This window comes from Schistocerca cancellata, chromosome 9 (assembly GCF_023864275.1).
Source record: "Schistocerca cancellata isolate TAMUIC-IGC-003103 chromosome 9, iqSchCanc2.1, whole genome shotgun sequence".
NCBI classification, from domain to species: Eukaryota; Metazoa; Arthropoda; class Insecta; order Orthoptera; family Acrididae; genus Schistocerca; species Schistocerca cancellata.
In genome coordinates this window covers 509,967,888-509,988,875 of record NC_064634.1, presented here as the reverse complement: position 1 = coordinate 509,988,875, position 20,988 = coordinate 509,967,888, and the positions used below count along the sequence as shown (strand labels likewise).

Genomic DNA, 20,988 nt, shown 5'->3' with positions numbered 1-20,988 from the left:
GCTTATGAACTTTGGAGTTGAGATGAAGCAGGATGGAATAAACTACCTGTGTCTCTCATCTTAGCTCACTTGGACTCGATTTCCAGCCACGTTGTTGCCAGAAGTGAGATTGTGTGGATACACGGGCAAAAAGAAATCACAACACCGAGAAAGAGTTATCCAACGTAAACGGAAATTTGTAGCAGTGCGCCCGCATCTCGTGGTCGTGCGGTAGCGTTCTCGCTTCCCACGCCCGGGTTCCCGGGTTCGATTCCCGGCGGGGTCAGGGATTTTCTCTGCCTCGTGATGGCTGGGTGTTGTGTGCTGTCCTTAGGTTAGTTAGGTTTAGGTAGTTCTAAGTTCTAGGGGACTTATGACCACAGCAGTTGAGTCCCATAGTGCTCAGAGCCATTTGAACCATTTTTTTTGTAGCAGTGCTTCTACATCTGAAACATGATGCCTATTCAAATTTCGCACCTGTCGCATAAGTTTGGCTCAAGTATGACCGCTATGAGGGTGCAAAATCAGGTTCTAAATACATGCTGTAAAGGTCGGGAGCGTTAGTTACCTTTGATGAGATTGATCGTGGTGCGTCGACGTTATTCAATAATGTCTTTAAGGTGACAAACACGCCGCTATCAGCACCTCACTGACTTTGAATGACGTCGTTTAATACGGCTATTCCTTCAGCGCTAGTGCAGAAAGACTTGTCAGGAATGTAGCCACTGTACGAGTACATAGCTGTTGGCAGCGGAGGCACGAGAACGTACGGTCGCAGCAAGACCGGCCTCCGGAGGGGCACGTGGCACAGTCGAGAGGGAAGACCATCGTGTTCAGGGTATGGCTCTGGTGCACCGTAGTGCGTTTGTAGCAGCAGTTTGAGTAGAAGTTGGCACCACAGTGAATCACAAACTGTCTCAAATCGGTTACTTTAAGTACAGCCCCAAGCTTGTAGCGTGCATTCCACTGATCCCAAACCACCGCCATTTGTGACTTCAGTGGCGTCAAGCGAGAGCTCATTTGAGGACTGGGCGGAGGTCTGTCGTGTCTTCTGATAAAAGATGGTTCAGCCTCGCTACCAAAGATGAGTTTGTTAGAAGAAGGCCAGTTGAGGCTAGCCGGCCGAAGTGGCCGTGCGGTTAAAGGCGCTGCAGTCTGGAACCGCAAGACCGCTACGGTCGCAGGTTCGAATCCTGCCTCGGGCATGGATGTTTGTGATGTCCTTAGGTTAGTTAGGTTTAACTAGTTCTAAGTTCTAGGGGACTAATGACCTCAGCAGTTCAGTCCCATAGTGCTCAGAGCCATTTGAACCAACCAGTTGAGGCTCTGTAACCAACTTGTCGGTGTAGTGTGTAGACACACTATACCTACACCTGGAGTTACGGTCTGGGCTGCGATTTCGTATGACAGCAGGAGCATTCTTGTGGTTGTCCCACGCACTCGACTACCAATTAGTTAGTCAATCTCGCCATTTGATATGTTGTGCTGCCATTCATGAACACCATTCCCAACAGAATAACACTCGCACTTACAACACTGTTGCTTTGCGGAGTGTCGACATGTTGCCTTGGGCTGCTCGATCACCAGATCTGTCTGCAGTCGACCACATATGGGACATCACCAGCGTCATCAACAAACAGCGTTAACCGTCACTGTATGACCGACCAAGTGCAACAGGTATGGAATTCCATCCCACAAGCTGACGTCGTCCACCTTTACAACACAGTGTACGCACGTTTGCATGCTTGCATTTAACATTCTGCCGGTGACATCGCTTATTAGTGTACCAGCATTTCACATTTGTAACTGCTTATCTCGAGTTCTTTACAGACGAATGGAAAAACTGGTAGAAGCCGACCTCGGGGAAGATCAGTTTGGATTCCGTAGAAATGTTGGAACACGTGAGGCAATACTGACCTTACGACTTATCTTAGAAGAAAGATTAAGAAAAGGCAAACCTACGTTTCTAGCATTTGTAGACTTAGAGAAAGCTTTTGACAATGTTAACTGGAATACTCTCTTCCAAATTCTGAAGGTGGCAGGGGTAAGATACAGGGAGCGAAAGGCTATTTACAATTTGTACAGAAACCAGATGGCAGTTATAAGAGTCGAGGGGCATGAAAGGGAAGCAGTGGTTGGGAAAGGAGTAAGACAGGGTTGTAGCCTCTCCCCGATGTTATTCAATCTGTATATTGAGCAAGCAGTAAAGGAAACAAAAGAAAAATTCGGAGTAGGTATTAAAATTCATGGAGAAGAAGTAAAAACTTTGAGGTTCGCCGATGACATTGTAATTCTGTCAGAGACAGCAAAGGACTTGGAAGAGCAGTTGAAGGGAATGGAGAGTGTCTTGAATGGAGGATATAAGATGAACATCAACAAAAGCAAAACGAGGATAATGGAATGTAGTCAAATTAAGTCGGGTGATGCTGAGGGAATTAGATTAGGAAATGAGACACTTAAAGTAGTAAAGCAGTTTTGCTATTTAGGAAGTAAAATAACCGATGATGGTCGAAGTAGAGAGGATATAAACTGTAGACTGGCAATGGCAAGGAAAGCGTTCCTCAAGAAGAGGAATTTGTTAACATCGAGTATAGATTTAAGTGTCAGGAAGTCGTTTCTGAAAGTATTTGTATGGAGTGTAGCCATGTATAGAAGTGAAACATGGACGATAAATAGTTTGGACAATAAGAGAATAGAAGCTTTCGAAATGTGGTGCTACAGAAGAATGCTGAAGATTAGATGGGTAGATCACATAAGTAATGATGAAGTATTGAATAGAATTGGGGAGAAGAGGAGTATGTGGCACAACTTGACTAGAAGAAGGGATCGGTTGGTAGGACATTTTCTGAGGCATCAAGGGATCACCAATTTAGTATTGGAGGGCAGCGTGGAGGGTAAAAATCGTAGAGGAAGACCAAGAGATGAATACACCAAGCAGATTCAGAAGGATGTAGGTTGCAGTAGATACTGGGAGATGAAGAAGCTTGCACAGGATAGAGTAGCATGGAGAGCTGCATCAAACCAGTCTCAGGACTGAAGACCGCAACGACAAAAACAAACATATCTCGAGTTTACATTAACCTGTGATCTTGCAATGTTAAGCCGGCCGGAGTCGCCGAGCGGTTAAAGGGCTTCAGTCTGGAACCGCACGACCGCTACGGTCGCAGGTTCGAATCCTGCCTCGGGCATGGATGTGTGTGATGTCCTTAGGTTAGTTAGGTTTAAGTAGTTCTAAGTTCTAGGGGACTTATGACCACAGCAGTTGAGTCCCATAGTGCTCAGAGCCATTTTGCAACGTTAAACAGTTAAATATGTTACCTAGAGAAATGTATACACGAAATTTCATTACCCTACATTAATTATTTTTTGGTGTTGCGGTTTTTTTTCCCGTCAGTGTGAAATCGACGTGGAAGATATTTCTTGCACCTTAAGACAGGCAACCAAACGTACACGACCCACACCTGAGGCGAATGATGCAAGATTGGTTGCCTCAAATATCTTCCACGGCCGTTTTATTTTGCCCACACTGTAAAAGGAAGGCTTAGGCGTGACGTGCTGTCGGCGGGGAGGTCATTGGATTCGGAACACAAGCTCAGAACTGGGAAAGTTGCGGAAGGAAATCGGTCGGGTCCTTGTCAAGGGATCCATCCCAGCATTTGCCTTAAGCAAAAAAAAAATGGCTCTGAGCACTATGGGACTTAACATCTGTGGTCATCAGTCCCCTATACTTAGAACTACTTAAACCTAACTAACCTAAGGACATCACACGCATCCATGCCCGAGGCAGGATTCGAATCTGCGACCGTAGCGGTCACGCGGTTCCAGACTGAAGCGCCTAGAACCGCACGGCCACAGCGGCCGGCTTGCCTTAAGCAGTTTAGGGGAAATCACAGAAACCCTTTATCTACCTATCAGGACGGGGATCTACATTTAAATCTATCTGGAGATTGATCAGCGTCTCCGTGAAGCTTTCGTGCTCATTTAATGTACCTGTGGTGAAATGTTCTGCTTTCCTTTACATCTTCTCTGCTTCCTGTGTCAAACCTTACTGGTAAGCGCTGGAAAATAACGAGGAATACTAAAATGTCAGTCGAAGAAGGGTATTGTAAGCTACGTCATTTCTTGCTGGACTACATGTTGGTGCATGTTGGTATAGTCTCTCACCTGTGGCAAAAACAACGCGGTTGGCAACGAGCCTGATTCACCTTGGGTGACAGATACGGGTACTTAGTCACATTCTGTTTCCACTCATCGTAATGGCTGGTGGGTGATGCGTGCGGCCATTCTCTCAGGGCCGCTGAACAGAATTTTCCAGCGGGTGAGAGACCTGGAGGACGTGCTATCCAGGGAAACAGTGGAACACCCTCTGTACCGAGGCAGTCAGGGCAGCGCAGGCAACACGCGCTCCTGCGTTACGTTCACACCTCGAAGATAGGGCACAGCCACCAGAGCTACCACGTAAAAAATGTAACACCTGCTCTTCAGATTACCGGATATGCGACCCAGGGGTTTATCTAAGGCAGCTCCAGCAGTGAGGTATAAATCAGCAAGTGACATTTATGAGGGGTTTCCAGACTTGCTGATGTGTGGACGTAATTTTCATTTCTTCCTATTCACTACATTTCGGTTAAAATGCATATGTTTATAGCGATCGTAGGCTACTATAGCCACAATAACCATAAACAAACGCGCAGCCAAACAGTCTATATACCATCTGTATAACCAGTGTTATACTTTGTACACATATGACGTCGCACACGCAAAACTGTCAAATAACTATCATAATAAAATAATTCAGCAAACATACAACAACAGTAAAAATGTAGTTGCCAACGATGTTATACACTACTGGCCTTTAAATTTGCTACACCACAAGATGACGTGCTCCAGACGCGAAATTTAAGCGAGTGGAAGAAGATGTGATGTGCAAATGATTGGCTCTTCAGAGCATTCACACAAAGTTGGCGCCGGTGGCGAGACCTACAACGTGCTGACATGAGGGAAGTTTTCAACCGATTTCTCATACACAAACAGCAGTCGACCGGCGTTGCCTGGAGAAACGTTGTTGTGATGCCTCGTGTGAGGAGAAATGTGTACCATCACGTTTTCAATTTTGATAAAGGTCGGGTTGTTGCCTATAGCGATTGCGGTTTATCGTATCGAGACATTGCTGCTCGAGTTGGTCGAGATCCAATCACTGTTAGCAGAATATGGTATCGGTGGGTTCAGCAGGGTAATACGTAAAGCCGTGCTGGATCCCAACGGCCTCGTATCACTAGCAGTCGAGATGACAGGCATCTTATCCGCATGGCTGTAACGGATGGTGCAGCCACGTCTCGATCCCTGAGTCAATAGATGGGGACGTCTGCAAGACAGCAACCATCTGCACGAACAGTTCGACGACGTTTGCAGCAGCATGGTCTATCAGCTCGGAGACCATGGCTGCGGTTACCCTTGACGCTGCATCACAGACAGGAGCGCCTGTGACGAACCTGGGTGCACGAATGACAAAACGTCATTTTTTCGGATGAATCCAGGTTCTGTTTACAGCATGATGATGATTCCATCCGTATTTGGCGACATCGCGGTGAACGCACATTGGAAGTGAGTATTCGTCATCGCCACACTGGCGTATCACCCGGCGTGATGCTATGGGGTGCCACTGCTTACACGTCTCGGTCACCTCTTGTTCGTATTGATGGCACTTTGAACACTGGACGCTACATTTCAGATGTGTTACGACCCGTAGCTCCACCCTTCATTCGATACCTGCGAAACCCTACATTTCAGCAGGATAATGGACGACCGCATGTTGCAGGTCTTATACGGGCCTTTCTGGATACAGAAAATGTTCGACTGCTGCCCTGGCCAGCACATTCTCCAGATATCTCACCAATTGAAAACGTCTGGTCAATGGTGGCCGAGCAACTGGCTCGTCACAATACGCCAGTTCTTAATGAACTGTGGTAGCGTGTTGAAGCTGCTTGGGCAGCTGTACCTGTACACGCCATCCAAGCTCCGTTTGACTCAATGCCCAGGCGCAGCAAGGCCGTTATTACGGCCAGAGGTGGTTGTTCTGGGTACTGATTTCTCAGGATCTATGCACCCAAATTGCGTGAAAATGTAATCACATGTCAGTTCTAGTATAATATATTTGTCCAATGAATACCTGTTTATCATATGCATTTCTTCTTGGTGTAGCAATTTTAATGGCCAGTAGTGTATGTGTGTCAGGCCGTCTAGCAGTATATACGTAAGTAGCAATCCGTGCTCAGTATTCTAATAGTACATAAAAATGTATAATGAAAATAATGTCATCCACATTGTACAGCAAGTTGCTCAATTTAGTCAAAATAGATCTGTTGTGAATGGGACGAAGTAAAAATTAAGATCACACAGCAGCGAGTCTGGAAACTCCTTATACACATGTCTCTCGCGAACCAGAGGTGATGGTGCCGTGTAGCCAGTGGCAGCCCATGCCGCGGAGCCAGGCGCTGCTCCCGTATGATTGAGACGAAAGCTGTCTGGCAACGTCCGCTCCTCCCGCAGCTTGCACGGCCGCATTAGGCCCACCACCGTACCGTACCTCTGTCTTACACTCTGCACAACAGTCGCGCCCTCCACTGCTGTGGAAACTGTTCCGTCCGACATTCGAAACGACAATAGCGGACCTAGCGGCGATAAAACCAGCCGTATGATTAATATTTGGTTTTAATTATTTTTCTACTTAATTAATGAAATAGTTATTGCATTTTTGCCTTCCAAGCTTTAGTAAACTATGGAGAGACGTGCGTGATCACGGAATAAATTTAAAAACAGCCGAATATCACAGATACATTGACGCAACCTACAACTTGTTAGTGAAGAAATAATTTCGAATATGCGTATAGTCGTACGACATTGCGCTGAAAACAACAGAATACAAAGACATTTCGTGCGTGAGAAGCATACAGTATATAGGGCGATTCACGAAGTTATGCAAGTATTTTAATATGATATTCTGCAAGTAAAACTAAAGAAAAAAGTTCTTATAAACATAGGTCCGCAAATGTTTAGTTACGGAGTTACGGCTAATAAAAGATTTTGCCTGAAATTTAGCAACTTCGCTAATATACTATACGAGGTTAAAGTAAAGCACGATTTCCATTTATTTTGTTGTTACTGATCCGGTGAATCTAATGAAACATGTCCCAGACGTGTATCTGCAGTAGTTTTACAGAACATCCAGAGAAGCTAAAAAGTAATTTCGTTAAATTTTTAATTTATTAACTACCTTTTTTTTTTTAATTCCGGACAAAAAATGGTTCTGAGCACTATGGGACTTAACTTCTGAGGTCATCAGTCCCCTAGAACTTAGAATTACTTAAACCTAACTAACCTAAGGACACCACTCACATCAATGACCGAGGCAGGATTCGAACCTGCGACCGTAGCGGTCGCGCGGTTCCAGACTGTAGCGTCTAGAACCGCTCGGCCACCCCGACCGGCCAAATTCCGCACAATTGCCCAAAGTTTTGAACAGAAGTTGTAGAGAATTTAATTTTCAAAAAATTATGGTAATAACGTTAAGTGAAGCTGTATCAATGTGTCAGATAATGTGCTTTTATTAATACCATACCAGATGTGAGTTCATGTTAAACCGGCGAAAACAAAGTTCAGTGTTAAGGAAGTTGTACAGTCTGGGACATGTTTTATTAGATTCACCAGACCAACAACAAAAAAATAAATGGAAATCGTGCTTTACGTTAACCTCATACAGTTTTGAGATGGATTCATACTAGCGAAGTTGCTAAATTTCAGGCAAAATCTAAACATTTGCGTATGTATGTTGATATGAACTTTTTTCTTTAGTTTTACTCGGAGAATAACGTATTAAAATATTTGCATATCTTCGTGAAACACCCTGTATTTCTTTCTTTGTCTGTTCTTATTATGACTGGCACTTTGCTTGACAGTTAACAATTTTATATGCAGTCTCATTCTGTATTGAACCACAGGCAGTTAAAAGGATCTATGGTATGAAAGGGAAACCATCTCAGCTGAAATTTGAACAAGAAATGACTTTAATATTATTGATGATCACACGAATATTTTTGTAAATACGTTCTTTCTGTTCAAAAGCGAGTACATTGAAGATCCTTGCCGTATCTGCCTCAGGTGTCGGAACAATTGTGTACTTAGTTTCTTTAGTTTTATGGTTTCCCCCTTCCGGTGGCTTACTTGCTTTGTTAAATAATGTAGTTATTGGATTCCATACATGTTTCTTACGTTCCACATTGATTTAAATGGAAATATAATGGAGAATGCTCCGCGTAGATTTGCACGTCTTTCTACGAAAGGTCAGGTTTTTACCTGTTTTTCTGCTTTTTTTTATGATGAGGACGCTCTTCAGTAAATGTCCGCAGGTTATAGAGTAACCGATTCATACCTCCCAAAGTCCTTAGGAAACTAAATAATGACGAATGGCCGCCGTGGTGGCCGAGCGGTTCTAGGCGCTACAGTCTGGAACCGCGCGACCGCTACGGTCGAAGGTTCGAATCCCGTCTCGGTCATTGATGTGTGTGGTGTCCTTAGGTTAGTTAGGTTTAAGTAGTTCTAAGTTCTAGGGCGCTGATGACCTTAGAAGTTAAGTCCCATATGCTCAGAGCCATATGAACCATTTGAAAGAGGAATGTAGCTTAATTTTCTAGTTATTGCCGATACTACGTGTTGTGGGCTGACAATACAGCCAGTCCACAGTGACGGGTAACCGAAAGGGACGCGTTTACACACGCAGGCTTGCGTTAAGTCTGAAACAGGATACGTAATGAATGCAATAAAGAAAAGCACGTAGCGGCTGAAATACTTAACTTTAATCCATCATTTGTGTACAGCATTCTTGATGATACAAGTGAGACTCTCTCTAGAAATGGTTAATGGCGCCTTGCTAGGTCGTAGCCATGGACTTAGCTGAAGGCTATTCTAACTGTCTCTCGGCAAATGAGAGAAAGGCTTCGTCAGTGTAGTCGCTAGCAAAGTCGTCCGTACAACTGGGGCGAGTGCTAGTCCGTCTCTCTAGACCTGCCGTGTGGTGGCGCTCGGTCTGCAATTACTGACAGTGGCGACACGCGGGTCCGACATGTACTAATGGACCGCGGCCGATTTAAAGCTACCACCTAGCAAGTGTGGTGTCTGGCGGTGACACCACACTACGCATGCACCCTATTATAAGAATTATGTCAGAAATCAATAGAAACGATACTGTTCACAGTCATCGGAGACCGTATTCAGAAGTGCAGCTTTGTGTCCGCTTCGAGTGCTGCCGTCGCAGATTATAGCAAAGACGGGGGGGAGTCTCGTGAGTATACCGGGGGACTAGTGTGACCTCCCCTGCATCACAATGCTGTCGTTTGGTTCAGCGTTATGTTTCTTGCGATATGTTTTACCTGGATTTCATCCGACATTCCCCTCCCCCCTCCCTCCGCCCCTCCCCCCATCCGGATGCACTGCCATACCACAGAGCCGTGTAGCTCCGTGTGCTTACAAGGGAACCTCCCCATCGCACCCCCCTCAGATTTAGTTATAAGTTGGCACGGTGGATAGGCCTTGAAAACTGAACACAGATCAATCGAGAAAACAGGAAGAAGTTGTGTGGAACTATGAAAAAAATAAGCAAAATATACAAACTGAGTAGTCCATGCGCAAGATAGACAACATCAAGGATAATGTGAGCTCGGGAGCGCCGTGGTCCCGTGGTTAGCGTGAGCAGCTGCGGAACGAGAGGTCCTTGGTTCAAGTCTTCCCTCGAGTGAAAAGTTTAATTTTTTATTTTCAGAAAATTATCAAAGTTCAGGCACTCACACATAATCAACTTCGCTCTCCAAAATCCCATGACATGTTCAGGTTTGCTTGGAAATATGCAGGATTTAACGGTCTAGACACGGAAAAATTTGAAAACGTTAAAAACATATGTTTTGACAGAGCACAGGGGAAACTGCGCGACTGTGAAACTGTTGCATTCATTTGTTGCAGTTTATGTGACAAACTCTTACGTTTTCATCACTTTTTTGGGAGTGATTATCACATCCACAAGAAAACCTAAATCGGGCAAGGTAGAAGAACCTTTTTACCCATTCGCCAAGTGTACAAGTTAGGTGGGTCGACAACATATTCCTGTCATGTGACGCACATGCCGTCACCAGTGTCGTATGGAATATGTCAGACGTGTTTTCCTGTGGAGGAATCGGTTGACCTATGACCTTGCGATCAAATGTTTTCGGTTCTCATTGGGGAGGCACGTCCTTTCGTCTACTAATCCCACGGTTTTGCGGTGCGGTCGCAAAACAGAGACACTAAACTTATTACAGTTAACAGAGACGTCAATGAACGCACGGACAGATCATAACTTTGCGAAAATAAACTTTTCATTCGAGTGAAGACTTGAACCAAGGACCTCTCGCTCCGCAGCTGTTCACGCTAACCACGGGACCACGGCGCTCCTGAGCTCACACTCTCCTTGATGTTACCTATCTTGCGCATGGACTACTCAGTTTGTATATTTTGCTAATTTTTTTCATAGTTCCTCACAACTTCTTCCTGTTTTCTCGATTGATCTGTGTTCAGTTTTTCAAGGCCTATCCACTGTGCCAAATTATAACTAAATCTGAGGGGGGTGCGATGGGGAGGTTCGCTAGTTAGTAGGAGTGTGAGCGTGTTGTGAATGATGAGCCACAGTCCGGACACGTTAACGACTCGCAAAGTGGCGGAAGGCAGTAACTGGCGGCTGTCGAGTGGCGGGTGTAGGCCGGTTGTCTGCACGGGTGACTCACTCACTCATTCCGCGGAGCGCGGCTGCAGCCTCGGCGTCGCGCCGCGTCGCCGTGCTCTGCGCCGGTGATTCATGGCGCGGCGCCAGTGAAGCCTTACGGCAGGCGGCAGGCTGCAGACAGGCCTCGCGCCACGGAGGAATGGGGCCGGCACGCGCCGAGCACGTGGCCACCGGCTGGCTGTCGGAGCTGCTACACCGCCCTGCCGTAGGACCACACTGCGAATCGTGACCCTGTCAGCACACACACACACACACACACACACACACACCAGTCAGCCAAAACATTAAGAGCACTGCCCACCGATAGGCTGAATGCGGGCGCGACACAGTGAGCAACGCATATACGCTACTGGCCATTAAAATTGCTGCGCCACGAAGGTGACGTGCTACAGACGCGAAATTTAACCGACAGGAAGAAGATGCTGTGATATGCAAATGATAAGCTTTTCAGACCATTCACACAAGGTTGGCGCCGGTGGCGAGACCTACAACGTGCTGACATGAGGAAAGTTTCCAACCGACTTCTCATACACAAACAGCAGTCGACCGGCGTTGCCTGGTGGAACGTTGTTGTGATGCCTCGTGTAAGGAGGAGAAATGCGTACCATCACCTTTCCGACTTTCATAAAGGTCGGATTATAGCCTATCGCGATTGGGACATTGCTGCTCCCGTTGGTCGAGATCCAATGACTCTTAGCAGAATATGGGATCGGTGGGTTCAGGAGGGTAATACGGAACGCCGTGCTGGATCCCAACGGCCTCGTATCACTAGCAGTCGAATGACAGGCATCTTATCCGCATGGCTGTAACGGATCATACAGCCACGTCTCGATCCCTGAGTCAACAGATGGAGACGTTTGCAAGACAACAACCATCTGCACGAACAGTTCGATGACGTTTGCAGCAGCATCGACTATCACCTCGGAGACCGTGGCTGCTGTTACCCTTGACGCTGCATCGCAGGGAGGAGCACCTGCGATGGTGTTCTCAACAACGAACCTGGATGCACCAATGGCAAAACGTCATTTTTTCGGATGAATCCAGGTTCTGTTTACAGCATCACGATGGTCGCATCCGTGTTTGGCGACATCGCGTTGAACGCGCATTGGAAGCGTGCATTCGTCATCGCCATACTGGCGTATCACCCGGCGTGATGGTATCGGATGCCATTGGTTACACGTCTCGGTCACCTCTTGTTCGCATTGACGGCACTTTGAACAGTGGGCGTTACATTTCAGATGTGTTACGACCCGTGGCTCTACCTTTCATTCGATCCCTGCGAAACCCTACATTTCAGCAGGATAATGCACGAGCGCATGTTGCAGGTCCTGTACGGACCTTTCTGGATACAGAAAATGTACGACTGCTGCCTTGGCCAGCTCATTCTCCATATCTCTCACCAATTGAAAACGTGTGGTCAATGGTGGCCGAGCAACTGGCTCGTCACAATACGCCAGTTCTTAATGAACTGTGGTATCGTGTTGAAGCTGCTTGGGCAGCTGTACCTGTACACACCATCCAAGCTCTGTTTGACTCAACGCCCAGGCGTATCAAGGCCGTTATTACAGCCAGAGGTGGTTCTTCTGAGTACTGATTTCTCAGGATCTATGCACCCAAATTGCGTGAAAATGAAATCACATATTAGTTCTAGTATAATATATTTGTCCAATGAATACCCGTTTATCATCTGCTTTCTTCTTTGTGTAGCAATTTTAATGGCCAGTAGTGTAAGTGGAAAGCAGACGACTAAGGAGTCATTCTAGCGACGATCGTGGGCCGCGAATGGGAATATCCACTGTAACAAACGGGAGGATGTTTCGCCCCGGCGTCTGGGAACGCGAATCTCGGAAATGGCGAAGCTGTTTGTTTGTTTTCGTGCTACTGTCGTGAGTATTTCTGGAAAGTGGTTGAAGGACGGTCAAACGACGAGTAGGTGGCCCCCGTGGCTCAGCACAGAACGTAGGCGTCGCAGGCTTATCCGCAGTAGACGCGGCGCTGCGTAGCACATCTGACGCCGGCACAAGTGTTTCATACCGCTCCATTCAGCGTACATTGTTGAAGAGGCCAAGCAAGCGCTGGAGCTCACAAAACTTCACTAGTCTGTTCTTCCTGATCCGTCCCACATCCCGATTTCGCACCTTACCACTTCCATCCGTGTGGCCCAATTAATTATGCATTTATACGAAGACAGTAAATTGTTCTCGAAAGAACAGTTACTGTTGATGACCGTGCAGCTTTTCCCTGGAATAAATGATGACTGACTGACAACCTCAGCTGCCGACAGGTGTTGTTGTTATACCTCGCCAAAGCGTGCGCGAGTAATGAGTGGGTGGGCAAATGTCTATAAGGTACAATACATATGTAGAATTGTGGACAGTTGGGAATGTGAGTCTCACGGGAGGCGTGCAAGGGATAAGTCCCTGCAGTCGGTAGCTCAGATGGATAGAGCGTCTGCCATGTAAGCAGGAGATCCCGGGTTCGAGTCCCGGTCGGGGCACACATTTTCAGCTGTCCACATCGAGGTATATCAACAACATCTGCAGGCAGCTGAGGTTGTCAGGTAGTCATCATTTAATTATGCATTTCGCGGGAAGCAGTACGTGGATGATGCGCAGGTTCCTCATGCACCAAGACGTTGGCTTCGACGGTGACCACCAGAGTGCTACCATGCTGGCGTACAGGCCCTCGCAGGAAGGCGGCGTACGGTTGTCGCATTGACGGGAGATTGCGTTGACAAGCAGGGTTTCGAAGCAAACAAGAGTGGAGAATAGTGAGGTGCATTGGAATCTTGGCCCAACCGACTTTCAGAAAAAAAATGTTGCGTTGAACTTCCATCGTATATATAGATATACAGGTAGGAGGAAAACAAACTTGATAATAAGGTGAGAGCAGGGTAAGGGACGTCGAATCGATCTGGATTTTCCATTTAAAGGCAGGTCGAAAATGGACATTTCCGGAGGAACGGCCGTAAAACGATACTGAATCAACTAAGGAAATTGCACACTTGAACCCACTTGTACCAGCTAGTATACGGCGTTAAGGTGTGCAGAGATTGACTGAATTAGCTGAACAGCCAAAAAAAAAAAATTGTTCAGATGGCACTAAGCACTATGGGACTTAACATCGGGCCGGCCACGGTAGTCTAGCGGTTCTGGCACTGCAGTCCGGAACCGCGGGACTGCTACGGTCGCAGGTTCGAATCCTGCCTCGGGCATGGGTATGTGTGATGTCCTTAGGTTAGTTAGGTTTAAGTAGTTCTAAGTTTTAGGGGACTTATGACCTAAGATGTTGAGTCCCATAGTGGTCAGAGCCATTTCAACCATTTTTGAACTTAACATCGGTGGTCATCAGTCCCCTAGAACTTAGAGCTACTTAAACCTAACTAACCTAAGGACATCACACCCATGCATGCCCGAGGCAGGATTCGAACCTGCGACCGTAGCAGTGGAGTGGTTTCGGACTGAGCTCCTAGAACCGCTCGTCTACCGCGGCCGGCAGGTGAACAGCCAAAGCTAGGCAAACTTTAAACTCCTATCCATAACTTTTTACATCAGAGGCGACTTATCTGTATATATACTAACAGCAGCTTCACTAAAAAACCAGTCACGTTGAAAGTACGGTAATGTCGTTAATTTTTAAAATAAGAAGCTGTAACGTAGACACCGCACTCCACTAAGACAGTCGACAAGCGGTAGTGGAAAGTACAATGTCTGGTAAAATTCCGCCGCGTCAAGTGGTTTAAGATCCACGAGCTTTCGGCCGACTATTCCTCGGCCATTTTCAAGTGGTAACTGTCTTTTGGTTGCTGCTGCCGTCCTCATATAGCCGCGATGCCGCCTGTGAGGTCACTGGTGACCGCTCGTGCTCGCTCTGTAGCCGTACAAGGCAATGTTTTCGTTGCGCGGCCGCCTTACCCGCTTCAGGCTTCCGACGAGCGGGTCCAAGCCGTGCTTAGCTGTAGGCCGCTGTCTTCATTGTGGGTGTAGTTCAAATGGTTCAAGTGGCTCTGAGCACTATGCGACTTAACTTCAGAGGTCATCAGTCGCCTAGAACTTAGAACTAATTAAACCTAACTAACCTAAGGACATCACACACATGCCCGAGGCAGGATTCGAACCTGCGACCGTAGCGGTCACGCGGTTCCAGACTGAAGCGCGTTTAACCGCACGGCCACACCGGCCGGCAGGGGGGTGTAGTCACGAAGCTAAGCACGGATTGGGACCCGCTCATCGGACGTTTAAGGCGGGTAAGGCGGCCGCGCAACGAAAACATTACCATATACGGCTCTGGAGCGATGTCATAGAAGGCAGCGAGGCTACATAAGGTCGGCGGTAGCAACCAAAAGACAGTTACCGCTTGACTGTGGCCGAGGAATATTCCGCCGAAATCTCGTGGATTTTGTCCCATTTGACGCGGCACGAACCTCTAGAGAATTTTATCAGCACATATCGCCGCGAAACCATAAATTCCTGTGTAAAATACAATAACACGAATTAAATTTGAAACACCTTCTTTTCTCAAATCACGTTTTTACAACAAATCCTCGAAATTTCTATCTTCAAAATAGGTGCAAAATTGACATCAGTCACAACAATACACAGCGGCAGCTTAGTTGGACAAAACCCCTCTGTTAGACACACCCAGAGAGGTTAGGTAACCTGAAAAATTTGCTTTCGCTTGTTTCTGATTGGCTAACGTTTTACAGCCGTAGTTTCGCAAGGATGCATTTCCTACCAAAGGTTATTGAGAAAATTTTTGTCAACTCAAGCTGCCAATATCCGACGTGGGCTTAGTCCCATGAGTTACGACATATATACGGAAACAGAAATATGACAAACACTAATGACTTTTATTTTCACCTATGTTGTTATTTGGAGGGCTCTTTGTGATGACAGACTGATCTGTAGCGAAGCCTGAGCAATACGTTAGATTGAGACTTGGTAGTAGCTGACAGTGAGTTGACGAACCTCCTTTCAGAGTGGGATACATTTGGTGTGGAGGGTTGAGCAGTCACGGTTGGTGTCTAACACCAAATTTAGCGGCCGAAAGACAATGCACCACCGAAAATAAAGAGAAACTTATCCAACTTGAGATATTTAGCGAGGTAGGTACATTGCCGGTACTGGCTAGGCCCACAATAATATTTGACTCACCTGAGCATTGTGGTGACGGTGATCTGTGACGACAGCGTTAGATTCGTGGGATATTCGGTTGGTTGGTTGATTCGGGGGAGTGGACCAAACAGCGAGATCGTCAATCTCATCGGAATAGTGAAAGATGGGGAAGGAAGTAGGCCGTACCCTTTCAAAGGAACCGTCCCCGCATTTGCCTGAAGCGATTTAGGGAAATCACGGGAAACCTAAGTCAGAATGGCCGAACGCGGGTTTCACCTGTCGTCCTCCCGAAAGCGAGTCCAGTATATTAACGTTTGCGCCACCTCGCTCACTGGGCTATTAGGAAAGTAAGGTCCGATCGGACACGAAATGGAAACCACAGTGAAAATCAAAAATCTGTTATTTGCAACACTTTGCTGCGCCTCCCGACTTTGACATTCATAGCTTTGCATCAACTTTCCAATACCCTCGTCACTGAAAGCGGCCGCGTATACTTTCCGCCATTTCTGTAGGCTGTTCTGCAATTTTTTGTCTGTGTCAAAATGGTGTCTTCATAGCTAGCGGTTAATTTGAACAGAGATGAAAATCAGAGGAAGCCAAGTCCCGGCTGTATGGTGAGTGATCAAACACGTCCAAAGGAAAATGCTGCAGGAGCATCCTCAGTGGCTATGCAGTGTGCTGCCGACAACTGTCGTGAAGAAAGAAATGCATGACGGGTAGGTTAACAGGGTTTTATGAAACAATGCGAAACCTCGAAGCCGGCACCCATACTTGGTGGGAGACACTATTGTTCAAGGCATCTTTACGTGCTCACTGTGTGCTCAGAATTGAAAAGAGCGACATGATGCGACACTTCCCAACGTATCTGTGCAAAGATTCAACGGATTTTCACTGTCGGTTCCATTTCGCGACCAATCAGACCTTACTTTGCGAATATCCCTCGTGTAATAAAAGGCACTGGGCAGATGAGGAAATATTTAAATGAAATTCAGTTATGAGCTGACAGGCTGTATGTACAAGGCTCTGTTAGCATAGTTGCATTTAATTCTTGAATCGCTCGGAGATTTGCAAACATGTTTATACGGTGAGTTCCGTAAGACGTAACACTAAAATGGCTCTGAGCACTATGGGACTTAACATCTGAGGTTATCAGTCCCCTATAACTTAGAACTACTGAAACCTAACTAACCTAAGGACATCACACACATCCATGCCCAAGGCAGGATTCGAACCTGCGACCGTAGCAGTCGCGCCGTTCCAGACTGAAGCGCCTAGAACCGCACGGCCACAACGGCCGGCCAGACGTCCCCTTAGGAACAATTTATACACGGCTGTGTTTAAACTGACACACAATATTTTTTAGCGCAACGCAATCTGACTTTCAGAAATCCCTACAAAACAATGGCCCTGACTAACATTAAACTATACCTTTCACAAATAACTTACCTCACAAAAATCTTCGTTACTGGAACTACTGCAATACAGAGAGCGCCACTACTGCCAGCTAAATAAAAGATTCAAACTATTGAAGGCACTAACTACTGATAGGAATAGTTTGCAAATGAAAGATTTTAATAGAGAACAAACACTGTATTTACCTTAATAATCATAATATATATAGCAGTTCAATTTCAAATTACAAAACTCCGCCATCTCTCTCCCCACATCCACCACTGCTGGCGGCTCACCTCCAACTGCGCAACGCTACGCGCTGTTCACATCCAGCTGCCGCTGCCCAACACTACAATGGCAGACAACAATGCAAACTAGCCACAGACTGCACACAGCACAGCCAGTGATTTTCGTACAGAGCGCTACGTAACATTGCCAATAAGAAAACATAAACAGCCTACTTACACACTATTTTATTTGCTGAGAATGTGTATTTCGAGGACAGCGTACCATGCTAGTGGATCACCGACGGTGGGAAAACTGGGAAAGAAAGGAATCGAAGTGGTGCTACAGGAGGATGTTAAAAATTAGTTAGTCTCAAGTTCACAGCAATATCGCCGAGGAGAGGAACGTGTGGGAAATATTTACAAAAGAAGGGACATCAAGGAACAGGCTGCGTGGTAGGGGAGGCAGCTGCACAGGGTGAAAACTGCAGACAGAAACATAGATTTTAATACATCCAACAAATAACTGAAGACATTGGATGCGAGCACTGATCTGACATGAAGACGTTTGCAAGGGAGAGGAATTCGTTGTGGTCCACTCCGAACCAGTCAGAAGACTGATGCCCCCCCCCCCCCCCAAAAAGTGTTTATACACAGGTATATGAGCAGATGTTATATAGCGTCACACCTGGCGGGAGCGGTAGCAGGCGCAACGATTTTCTCACAAATCTTTCCAGGGTACGGCAAGAATAAAGGAATAAAAGTGAGATAGTGTTAATACTTTCATCCTTCATTACCTCTTCTGCATTACTGCAGATGACGTGTCACTGAGCACATTTGTACTGCGCATGCAGTACAGGTGAGGTGCCTAGTTGTTTCCACTGCCCTGTGTGGGATACATAAGTTCTTGTACGCTTCACTAACCTGCTGTCTTCATGATGATGATGTCCCCGGCGCAGAAAACAGCACGCGCGTCGTGGATTCTTTTTCTTGAGGCTGAAATTAACTTCGCAAGGAACTGCTGCTACGAATAAACTATAACTCATTTGGGATGCCACTCGCGTTTTTATTGATATAGACACGAGAAACTATTCTATATCACAATGTATTGAATATATCTTTCCACATTCATTACATCTGGCTAAAATAACGTGAAATACATCCTGCCACAGACAACATGTCTGTCTACTGGAACCGTCAGAACTGGAGAATAAAATTACATGAATCAAATACTACTATTACAGACAACATGTCTGTACCTAGCGACGATCGAAACTGTAGTACGCCCGCATCTCGTGGTCGTGCGGTGGCGTTCTTGCTTCCCACGCCCGGGTTCCTGGGTTCGATTCCCGGCGGGGTCAGGGATTTTCTCTGCCTCGTGATGGCTGGGTGTTGTGTGCTGTCCTTAGGTTAGTTAGGTTTAAGTAGTTCTAAGTTCTAGGGGGCTGATGACCATAGATGTTAAGTCCCATAGTGCTCAGAGCCATTTGAACCATTTGAACTGTAGTAAATAAAACTGCGTGAAACAAATACTGCTATAACAGACAACATGTCTGTCTACTGGAACGGCCAGAACTGGAGAGCCGGACTGCCCGAGACACTTCGCGCGCCAAGCCAGCAGGGCGTGACCCGAACGCCACCGAAGTGCATCGGCAGTAATATAGTCAGTCTTTTGTTTTAGTAATACTCTGATTTTAATAACTTTGAAATGACTGACTGGTAGCTGGCTGTTGAGAGATGTTTATTTAAAAAAATGAAGTAATTTGGATGACAGATTTAATTAATAATAGCAACTAAAATTTAACGTTTTGGCGCCCTACCGCCGAACACAGCATCCAATCACAGAGCAGCAGCATCATGCAGGCGGTCTTTCTCACGGGAATGGTACCGAATCTAACATCTGTCACTGGTACCTCACACCACATTGCGTCATCTCTATGCTTCTTGCATCTCCACTACCCTGGGAATAGCTTCCTGGAGCCTAATATGATGGCTGAATAAGCCAGAAATATTACAAGGGCCGCTTGTCGAGTTGATTCTAGGCTAACAAGACTTGCGATGTTCTAGAGGAGCGGTGGTGTCGAGAAGCTCCTGGTAACGAGACTTTTCACCATTTTCATATGTTAAATTCCATACCTACATTTCTATGACGGAAGTACTCCGTTGGGCGAACGATAGCATATTGTAGACAAACCGTTCAGGTGTGCATTGAACGATTGCTAAGCTGTTGAAGAGGAAACGGATGCCATTCGACAATTTTCTCCCAAGATCACGGAAATCTGCCGAGAAAAGGAAGAGAGGGAAAAAAAAGTGGGTAAAGCTGTGTTAAGCAGGTACTGACAAACCGTGAACGAATCTGTTGCTACATATCTCACCACCGTCAATGAGTGTTACAGCTAGTGATCCAGCTGTTACGAGTGTTACCTCTTCTCTCCCTCTGTATACCGCCGCGCCGGAACTCACACGTGCTTGGCAGCGCAGAGCCTGTGTTGCATCCAGCAGCGCGAGGGCCCGTCCCAGTAGCCACACAGAGTAGGTCGGGTTTCCACAGGTGTGTGGGCGTCCCGGCGCTAGAACGGCGCCCCGTCTGCGCCACAGAACGGCGTTCTGACGGAGCTAGAACGTCCGTCCCGACCTCCAGAAATACCTGCCAGCAGACGAGTGCGGCTGGCTGCTAGACAAAGACACCGCGCCCCGCCCCGCCGCTCAGCTTATGAAGCAAGTCCGCCTCCCTCCCCCTCCCCCTCCCCCTCCACTCACCACCCCTCCCCTACATCACACTTCGCGTCTTCTTTTACATATAATGAAGCACCCAACTGTAACACGAACCTTCGATGCCATGGTAAGGGCAGCAGAGATTCATGACCTGCGGACCACTATATGTAGGTGGACCAGAGCCATGCTTAGTGGAAGGAAGGTAGCGGCTATCATGATGAATGAAAAGATGGTAATTAAGACCACTAGAGGCTGCCCACAAGGAGGAGTTTTGTCCCCTCTATTGTGAAATCTAGCGGTCAACGAACTCATTTAGGAACTAAATTCCAGACAATGCTTCTGCCAAGGATACGCAGATGACCTTGTCATACTAATACTCGGCAAATTCACTGACACAGTAAGGAATATGGCACAAGGAGGGTTGGACATTGTGCAAAAATGGTGGCCGTGCGGTTCTAGGCGCTACAGTCTGGAACCGCGTGACCGCTACGGTCGCAGGTTCGAATCCTGCCTCGGGCATGGATGTGTGTGATGTCCTTAGGTTAGTTAAGTTTAAGTAGTTCCAAGTTCTAGGGGACTGATGACCTCAGAAGTTAAGAGCCATTTGAACCAAAAATGGTGCATTAAACAGGATCTGAGAGTTAATCCTAAGAAGACTGTTGTGGTGCCATTTACGAAGAGACATATCCAGCATGCAAGTTGGAATCTAAAGCTCTTCGATGAAACTCTACCTGTGAAGGGGACAGAGAAATATCTA

General features: G+C 46.6%; 1 protein-coding gene and 1 non-coding gene across 4 annotated transcripts in view; both read left to right on the top strand.

Moving 5' to 3' along the window:
* LOC126101139 (tau-tubulin kinase homolog Asator) overlaps positions 1 to 20,988 on the top strand; it is a 690,846-nt gene that overhangs the window by 385,534 nt on the left and 284,324 nt on the right. The gene's annotated exons all lie outside the window — the stretch shown is intronic.
* On the top strand, positions 13,209 to 13,283 carry Trnat-ugu (transfer RNA threonine (anticodon UGU)). Its single transcript has one exon. It is a non-coding gene; the product is annotated as a tRNA-Thr (tRNA).